Genomic DNA, 9689 nt, shown 5'->3' on the forward strand with positions numbered 1-9689 from the left:
AGACTTCGCACGCACGCACTGGATAGGTTTAAGGTAAACAGCATAATGATTTGACCTACATACTTCCATGAAATGATGACCACTGCAAGTTTAGTGAATATCCATCATCTCATACAGATGCAAAATTAAAGAAATAGAAAAAAAGTTTTCTTTATGATGAGAACACTTAGGATTTATTCCCTTAACAACTTTCATACATAACATCCAGCTGTGTTAATTATATTTATCATGTTGTACATCACATCCGTAGTACTTACTTATCTTATAACTGGAAGTTTGTACCTTTTGACCACCTCTGTCCAATTCCTTCACCCCCTTCCTCTGGTAACCACAAATCTGGTATCTTTTTCTAAGAGTTTGTTTCTGAAGTATAATTGACCTAGAACACTATGTCAGCTCCTGTTACAGAACATACTGATTGGATATTTCTATACATTTCAAAATCATCACCATGGCAAAGAAGTTGTTTTTTTTTTTTTTTTAATGCAGCATCGTTGTAGCAAAATCTGGTCCATGGGGATCTCTAACTCACTCCTTCTGGCTGACTTAACTTGGGTTTAAGGCAGGATTGTTTGATTAGATGGTATTTGACCTGAGATCTGAGTGTTCAGAAGGACCTAGCTATATGGCCATCTCAGGGGAGATGTTCTGGGCAAAGGGAACCGCAATGCCATGGTCCTGAGGATGGAGGAAATGTGGCCTGTTTAGGAACAGAATTAAGGTCAGTGGGATGGATTGTTTGATAAGAATGGGGAAAGGGATCTGAGGTGCATGTATTCAATGGGTCACTTCACATTTCCACTTGGACATCTCTCAGACACTTCAGAATATCAAATCCAAAGCTGAATTTGTGATCTTCTCCTAAATCCATCCTTCCATTTTCATTTCCTCATCTCAGTCAGTGGCACCACCACCTACTTCCCCAGTCCCCCAAGCCACGAGGCTGGATTTCATCCCTAACTCTTCCCTCTCCTGGAAACCCCACATCCAATCTATCTTCAAATCCTGACAATTCCACCCTCTCGTGATCTCATATTAGTATTTGTCCACTTCTTTCCACCTCCGCTGAGACCACCCCAGTAGAAGCCACTATCCTCTCTTGCTTGGACCACAGCATTAGCCTCCTCCCCAGCTTCCCTGCCTGCATTCTTGGTGCTTCTCCAATCAGTCCTCTACATGGAAGCCAGTGGTCTTATTTAAAAACAAATCATCTCTCTTCAAGTGAGTGGATAAACAAACCCTGATTCATCTGTACAGTGGAATATTATTGAGTAATAAAGAATGAGCTAAGCTTTGGGTTGAATGGTTGCACGACAATGTGAAAAGACTTCTGCAGAACTGCATACTTAGAAATGTTTAAAATGGTAAATTTTATGTTATGTATATTTTACCCCTCCCCCCATAGAAAAGAATGAGCTATCAAGCCATGAAAAAACATGGAAAACTGTAAATGCACATTGCTAACCAAAATAAGCCAATCTGAATAAGCTACATATTATATGAGCCCACCTTCTGGAAAAGGCAAAACTATAGGGACAGTAAAAAGATCAATTGGGGTCAGGGAGGAACTGGAGAGAAAAGAAAAGTCAAGCACAGGGTATCTTTAGGGCAGTGAAACTTTCTGTATGGTACTGTAGTGGTGAACTCTTGTCCTCAGACATTTGTCAAAACTCCGAAGTATTAATATACAGCACAAAGAGTGAGCCCTGATGTAAACTGTGGACATCAGTTAATGAAAAAAAAACTCACAAAATCAAACAAGTCAAGTTTCATGACCCCTCTGTTTAAGACTTCCAATGTCTACCCTCGACCTGGCTAGGAAGATCTGTCTGTCCTTCCTCCGCTGGTTCTTTCATCCCTAGTCATTCTGTAGGGCTCAGTTTATTTACATTTTAAATATTTTCTTGGCCACGGCACACAGCTTGTGGGATCTTAGTTCCCTGACCAGGAACTGAACCCAGGCCCTCAGTAGTGGAAGCGCAGAGTCCTAACCACTGGACAGCCAGGGAATTCCCCAGGGCTCAGTTAAAATGTCACCTCTTCAGAGAAGCCCTCCCTCATCCACCAGATCAGATCCTCACGGCCCACTCCTTTGTTTTACCTTCCCTGTAGATTCAGTTCTTCAGTTCTGCAGCATTTGCACATTTGTAATTAGATAGTTAATTGTATTTATTTGCACAATGGTCTCATGCCCCTTGAAGGTTGGGGTCGTATATCCATCTTCATCATCTTATCTCTCGAGTTGAGCTGGTGCCTGGTACACAACAGAGGTCAGTACACATGTGGTTGAACACAGTTTGGAATGAAACTGTTCTCTGATTCCATGTATATGAAATATCCCGAACAGGTGAATCCATAGAGACTGAAAGCAGACAGGTGGTTGCCAGGAGAGGACTGGGCAGGGCCGGGGGGGCGGGCGGGGATCATTTTGGGGGAGTGGAAATGTTTTGGGACTTGACAGAGATGATGGGTGTTCAGCATGATGAAAGTACTGAGTGCCAGTGAACTTACACTTTAAAGTAGCTCATGTAATGTCATGTAAACTTAAAAAAAAATAGACTGAAGCATTAATCAGTGTATTTCTTTCCTTCTTCTCCTCCTCTCCTCTCCCCCTCCTTCCCTTCCTCCTCCCCCTCCTCCTTCTTCACAGCCTTATAACCCATTATCTTCCCAGGTTCAGACAAGTAACTTTGGCCTCAGAGGTGGTTTTTGTAGCAGAAATGCAGAAACACTACAAAACAATTAGTGTTAGCTTTTTCCCTTAAGATTTTTTATTAAAGAAATTTAAAAATATATATTTATTGATTAATTTGGCTGTGCCGGGTCTTAGTTGGAGGATCTTCGTTGTGGCATGCAAGCTCTTTAGTTGTGGCTTGTGGGACCTAGTTCCCCTACCAGGGATCGAACCCAGGCCCCCTGGCATTGGAAGAGTGGAGTCTTAACCACTGGACCACCAGGGAAGTCCCTATTATAGAAAATTTTAAGTGTATACAAAAACAGAATAATGTAACGAACCTCCACATACCCATCACCCAGCTTCAACAGTTATCAACTCATGGGTGAACTTCCTATACGCCCACCTCTCCCCCTCCTCCGTTGTATGAGTTTATGTAAATATCACACAGTGTATATATCATTTCATCTGTAAACATTTCCTTGTGTCTCTTTTAAAGATAAGACCTTTCAGCATGTAACTGAAATACCATTATTACACCTACAAAATCAACAACACATTCTTAACACTGTCAAATATCCCTTCAGGGTTCAAATATGCCCAACTGCTGTGTTATTTGAAAACAGATGATGTATTTGTTTGAATCAAGATCCAAACAAGGTCTATAGATTGCACTGAATGATATGTCGCTTAAGACTCTTTCAATGTACGGGCTCTTCCAGTGTCTCTCTATTTTTGTGTAAGAATGGGAAGTAAAACAGAGAGGACTTGGAGAGATAACCCCTTTTTCTTCAATTTATTTATTGAAGAAATGAGATGTTTGTCTTGTAGAGTTTTCTACAGTGTGGATTTTGCGGATCACATCCCTGTTGTGTCATTTAATGTATCCCTTTATATGATGTGACTAGTATCTTAACACCGGAGAAGGCAATGGCACCCCACTCCAGTACTCTTGCCTGGAAAATCCCATGGATGGAAGAGCCTGGAGGCTGCAGTCCATGGGGTCGCTAAGAGTCGGACACGACTGAGCGACTTCACTTTCACTTTTCACTTTGATGCATTGGAGAAGGAAATGGCAACCCACTCCAGTGTTCTTGCCTGGAGAATCCCAGGGACGGGGAAGCCTGGTGGGCTGCCGTCTATGGGGTCGCACAGAGTCGGACACAACTGAAGTGACTTAGCAGTAGCAGTATCTTAACACGGAGAAGGCAATGGCACCCCACTCCAGTACTCTTGCCTGGAAAATCCCATGGATGGAGGAGCCTGGGAGGCTGCGGTCCATGGGGTCGCTAAGAGTCGGACACGACTGAGCGACTTCACTTTCACTTTTCACTTTCATGCATTGGAGAAGGAAATGGCAACCCACTCCAGTGTTCTTGCCTGGAGAATCCCAGGGACGGGGGAGCCTGGTGGGCTGCCATCTATGGGGTCGCACAGAGTCGGACACAACTGAAGTGACTTAGAAGCAGTATCTTAACAGAGTCAGGTTAGATGGTGTTTTAGCAGGAATACCTCACAGGTGATGCTGCACATCTCCACCAGGAAGCATACCATGAATATGTATTTATCTCTCTTTCAGTGACATTCCGAGCCATTGATGATCATGGCCTCAACCTATTGTTTTGTTGAAGGCCACAAAACCCCAAATGCAAAATTCTAATTAAAAAAATTTTTATTTTGGTTATACCATGTGGCACGCGGGATCTTAGTTCCCCAACCACGGATTGAACCCACGCACCCTGAAGTGGAAACACAGAGTCAATCACTGGAACACCAGGGAAGTCCAAAACTCTAATTCTTAATTGTTTTCACCTATTAGCAGAAATACGCCTATCAATAGAAACTTCCTCTAATGAATTAGTTAATTACAGTGAGATTCAGTTCGTATAGGAAAAGTAGAAAAAAAAAATACTGATTCTTTCTTTTTATTTACCAACTTTCAAAATGTTGACTTGCTTCCTTAACATGTTCAAAGAGAATCCAATGAGATTTTCTTTTCTTTTTTTTTTTTTTTGAGTATCATTATGAACTTAAGGACTTTAAATGTGTTGATTTTAAACCTTATTCATACTCAAATTATCTCATCTTAGGCAGATAGAATCTCTTCACATTGATTTCTGAGTCCTTTTGACATGACCTTCTAGCTTATTTGCTTTCTGGAATAGCAAAATGTTCTGGGATCATTTTGTACCTTTTTTTTTTTTGCACCAGACCTGGAATTGGCCATTTCTCCAAAGAGCCTTTATTCTTGGGAAATGATATTTAGATCCTTCACAATCTTTCCTCTAGGCGTGCTCATAGCTACTCCATTGGTAATTGTTTCCAGGTCTTTTCAGTGGATAGAGATAAAAAAAATTTAAGAGGTCTTGAGTTCACACTGATAAATTCAAATTTAATTTAGATTACAGAGTCTTTGCTTAACTTTTTCAGTTTTATATTTATATTTCTTTTCCCTTATACTGAGAGTCTGGGTTTCTAATGGCAATAACACTAAATTTATGTATAATCCAAGAATGTATAGCCAGATTAACATATCAAAATTATTTGAAATGATTCTTCTGTGAGTGATTCCACTATCAATTTAATTCCTAGTTTGATACATCTGTTTCATTTTGATTTCAAGTTTTAGGGGTTACTTTATTTGAAATTCAGTTTTGCTTTAATAATTATGTAGAACAGTGATATAGTTCTATAGCCAAATCTTCAAAATAAAGTATATTCAGGTAAGTCTAGATTCTATACCTATTCCCTCCACTCCGATCTTTCCCTCTGTCATAGGTAGTCATTTAAAAAAAGTTTTATTTTTGTATTTTCTTCAATTCTAAAGAGTGTAAGTGTATACGTGTACATATATCCCCTCTTTCTTACATAACTGGTAGCATACCATATGTATTTCTTTTGAGAGGTAATTGTTTGTTAAAGTGGGTTTTTTTTTTGTTTTCTTCTTTAATTTTTAACTAATTAATTTTTGACTGCACCATGAGCCTTGTGGGATCTTAGTTCTCTGATCAAGGACTAAAACTGGACCAGCAGCAGTGTAAGCATGGAGTCCTTACCACTTGACTGCCAGGAGATTCCCTCTTCTTTAATTTTAAGAAATATAAGCATATAGGTGTATATATATTTATATCCCCTCTTGCTTGCATAACTGGTAGCATACTACATACACTTCTTTCTGTAAATATGTTCTGAAGTTCTCAGCCTGTCTTTAACAATATGTCTCTATGTCTTTAATGATATATTCTGAAACTCACACGATTATAATGTGTAGAGACAACTCATTCCCTTTTCATAGCTGCATAGTACTGCATCAGGTAAATGTACCACGATTTATTTACTTAACCCCCTGTTGAGGGATGTTTGGGTAGTTTCCAGCCGTCTGCTATTACAAAGAGTATAATAACAAAAAGTCTTGTGCGTAATTACTCTCAGGCTTTTGGCAGCATATTTTTGGGATGAATTCCTAGAAGTAGGATTGCTGGGGGATGCAATCCTATGTAGTACTGATTTTTGAAGTTCTAGTCCAAGAATTCCTTCTGTGTGAGCTTTTTCAGAGTTTCTCATCTGCAAAAATGAGAATATTAACCGCATTTCCCTCAGAGAGTTTTTGGGAAGACTAAACAGGCTAAAGGTTTAAAGTGCTTAGAATATGCCTGGCCCACAGGAGGTGTTCAGTAAATGTTAATAAGGGGTGGGAAGGGCAGGAGTATGTGGGCAGGGAGGATGGTATGTAACACTAGATGCTGGAATGAGTCTTTGAGAAGAGAGTCTATGCCTGCTTCACTTGCCCCTGAAGGAGAGGTAAGGATAGTAGAATCCAGAGATGAAGTTTGGAGCTCAAAGAAGAGATTCAATAAAGGATATGGACTTGCATGTATTCCGAGGCAAAAGAAGGAAATCGTCACTTGACTGCATGTATTTGTTTTTGGCTGCTCTGGGTCTTTGTTGCTGCACATGGGCTTCCTCTAGTTGCTGCGCGGAGGCTACCCTTCATTGCGGCAGCTTCTCCTGTTGTGGAGTGCTGCCTCTAGGCGCACAGGTTTCACTAGTCTCGGTGCTCGGGCTTAGTTGCTCCCAGGCATGTGGGATCTTCCCTGACCAGAGATTGAACCCGTGTCTCCTGCGTTGGCAAGTGAACTCTTATTAATCACAGGACCACCAGGGAAGTCCCCACTTGACTGCATTTAACCTGAATTTATCGACACTAAATCTCTACCTGAGGGTGGGTACTTGAGACAGATGTTCCACTCGACGACAGAAAAATCAATTATTTTGCGTGTTTGTTTTGTATGAGTTTACGGCCTGTGAAATTTGTACCCGTTACAACATAATTTTGACCGATTAACTTGAGGCATAAGAAAAGTAGGATTCGAGAGAATGGGAACGATGGGGAGGGGTAAAAAGGAATAGTGGGAAGTGGCTTTGTTCACCTTACACAGGAGCCTGGAGCTGTGCTATCCAATATGGTAGCTACTGGCCTGTGTGATTAGTGGCCGCCATATTGGAAAACCTAGCTATAAAACAACTAATTCATTGCAGAAAGTTCTGTTGAACAGTACTGATCTACTCTACACTCCAGTGGAACAGCATATGTGGAGACTTTATTTGGATGGCCCTGGGGCAGTAGACCCTGGCGCTGAAGGTCTCATCCTAGGACCCCCATTTCTGATGCCCCCTGAAATGGGCAAAACTGGCTCTCTGAAGGTCCAGGCTAGCCGCCCAGAACCACATGGCTATCCAAATCCATGTCTCAAGCTCCCCCACCCTCCTCCCTCCTCCAGAGAGCACCTGCTTGCAGCTCCTGCTCTTCATCCCTTTCCCTCCAGCCTGTCTCCCCAAAGTTATGCCCTGTCTCATCCCTCAAGTCCCTTTCACAGGGTCCTAGTAGGCCCAGACTCAGCTGACGTATTTGCCCTTCATCCTGTGCCAAGGCTGGATGGAGGTGCCTGGGAGACTGCCTGCAGGTGGAGGCAGGCAGGGCAACCCCCCAGCTGGTTCCTACTTAATCTCTGCTGGCTCATATTTCCTGTTCCTGTCACCAGGTCCCTGGCCTATCAAAGGGTGCTGTGGAAGCTGGCCCCTTCCTTCCTCCACCGTGTTTGCTTTTGAAAAAGGGGAAGTGGAACCGCCCCAGGGGCTGTGAACTGGGCTGACAGCACCGCTCTGGTTCTCTGTTCCCCTGCAACCCTCCCGGCCCTAAAACCTCCAGCTCTCAGTCCTACTCACGTGATCACGCCCACCCCACAAAAAGCCTCATTAGAGGCTTCGTGCAAAATTTCGAGGTCTAGGAGGCTGGAGCCCCAGACTCAGAGGAAGCCCCCTGCTTTGCTTGCTCCTGCGGGGATGATGTGACCACCTCATTGCTATCCCACTTCCATTCAACAGACAGCGATTGGTCATCTACTCTGGGCCAGGCCTGGAGAACACCGGGGTCGAGAAGACAAATGAGGCCCCTGCCCTTTGAATGTCCATCTGGTGGGGAAGACAGACAACGAACAAGAAGGGCGAGGGGTCCTATCTGAGGACCCAGTTGGATTGTTGTTCAGTCGCTCAGTCGTGTCCGACTCTTTGCACTCCCATGAACTACAGCACGCCAGCCTTCCCTGTCCTTCACCATCTCCTAGAGTTTGTTCAAATTCATGTCCATTGAGTCGGTGATGCCACCCAACCATCTCATCCTCTGTCATCTTTTTCCTCCTGCCTTCGATCTTTTCCAGCATGAGGGTCTTTTCCAGTAAGTGGCTTTTCCCATCACGTAGCCAAAGTATTGGAGCTTCAGCTTCAGCATCAGGCCTTCCAATGAATATTCAGGGTTGATTTCCTTTAGGATTGATTGGTTTGCTCTCCTTGCTGTTTCGTAGTGGATTCTAATATGGGTGGTTCTTCTGGGCTTAGAAGGAGCCTTGGATGCTAGGCAGGGAGAGAGGAGGTGCGAGGTTGATGTGAGTTCTATGAAGACAGGGCCTGTGGGCCATCTGCCCCCTTTGGATCCTCAGTGTCTGGTTCAGGAGTTCATTAAACACTGTATGAATGAATGAAATAATTCTGACTTGAGATCGGGGACAAAGCTGGGGGCTTCTGAGCTGGCGTTGCTTCCGTGGTCCCCTCTACTGCCCACTGTTCTGCAGGGCTTGGACCCCAGCCCCAAGTGGGCCAGCTCTGTTCCACTCAGATTCATCCTCTGACATTTCCTGTTAGTCATTACCAACCTAATTCCAGCTCAGGGATGTTATGGGTCTAGATGTCTCTGTTCTGCCTGCTACTCACTTAGCAATTTGTTGAGTGGAGACATCAAGTGGTCAGACCCTGGAATGGCAGTGGTCATGCTGAAGATGGATTCTTGATCAACCTGAAGACTTGGGTCTTGACCCTATGTCCACGCTGATGCTTATCCTGCTTTCTAGTCCTGGAATGAGCTCTAACCCTTGTCACAACCTAAAGCCCTGCCCTCCAAAACAGTTCAGTTCAGTTGCTCAGTCGTGTTTGACTCTTTGCAAAGCACGCCAGGCCTCCCTGTCCATCAGCAACTCCCAAACAGTACCCCTAATTTGAATTTTGTACTATAATGACTTGATACCACTTAAAAAAACTTTTTACTGAAGTGTAACATACATTGAAAAAAGTGCCCATAGCATAAGGATTTTCACAGATGAAACACATCCAGGTAATCAACACCCTGCCAGCGTCTCTCACACCCTACCAGCCACAACCTCCCAAGGTTTACCACCATCCTGACTCCTGGCAGCTTGTATCAGTTTTATCTGTATTTATACTTCTATATACAGTTGGCCCTTGAACAACACAGGTCTGAACTGCTCGGGTCCACATATGTGGATTTTTTTTCAATAAATATAGCACCTGTATTTCTATTTACAGATCTTTAAATTAACAAAGAGTGGGGAAGAATTTGTACACGATTAGCGATCACAATCACAATAAAGATGCTGCATGCTGCAACTATAGATCCCGCATGGTCCAACTGAAAAAACAAAGAATCCTGAGTGCTGCAACTAAG

This window comes from Bos grunniens, chromosome 13, assembly GCF_055505025.1.
Source record: "Bos grunniens cultivar Pamir isolate PY7600 chromosome 13, Bosgru_T2T1.0, whole genome shotgun sequence".
Lineage (NCBI taxonomy): Eukaryota > Metazoa > Chordata > Mammalia > Artiodactyla > Bovidae > Bos > Bos grunniens.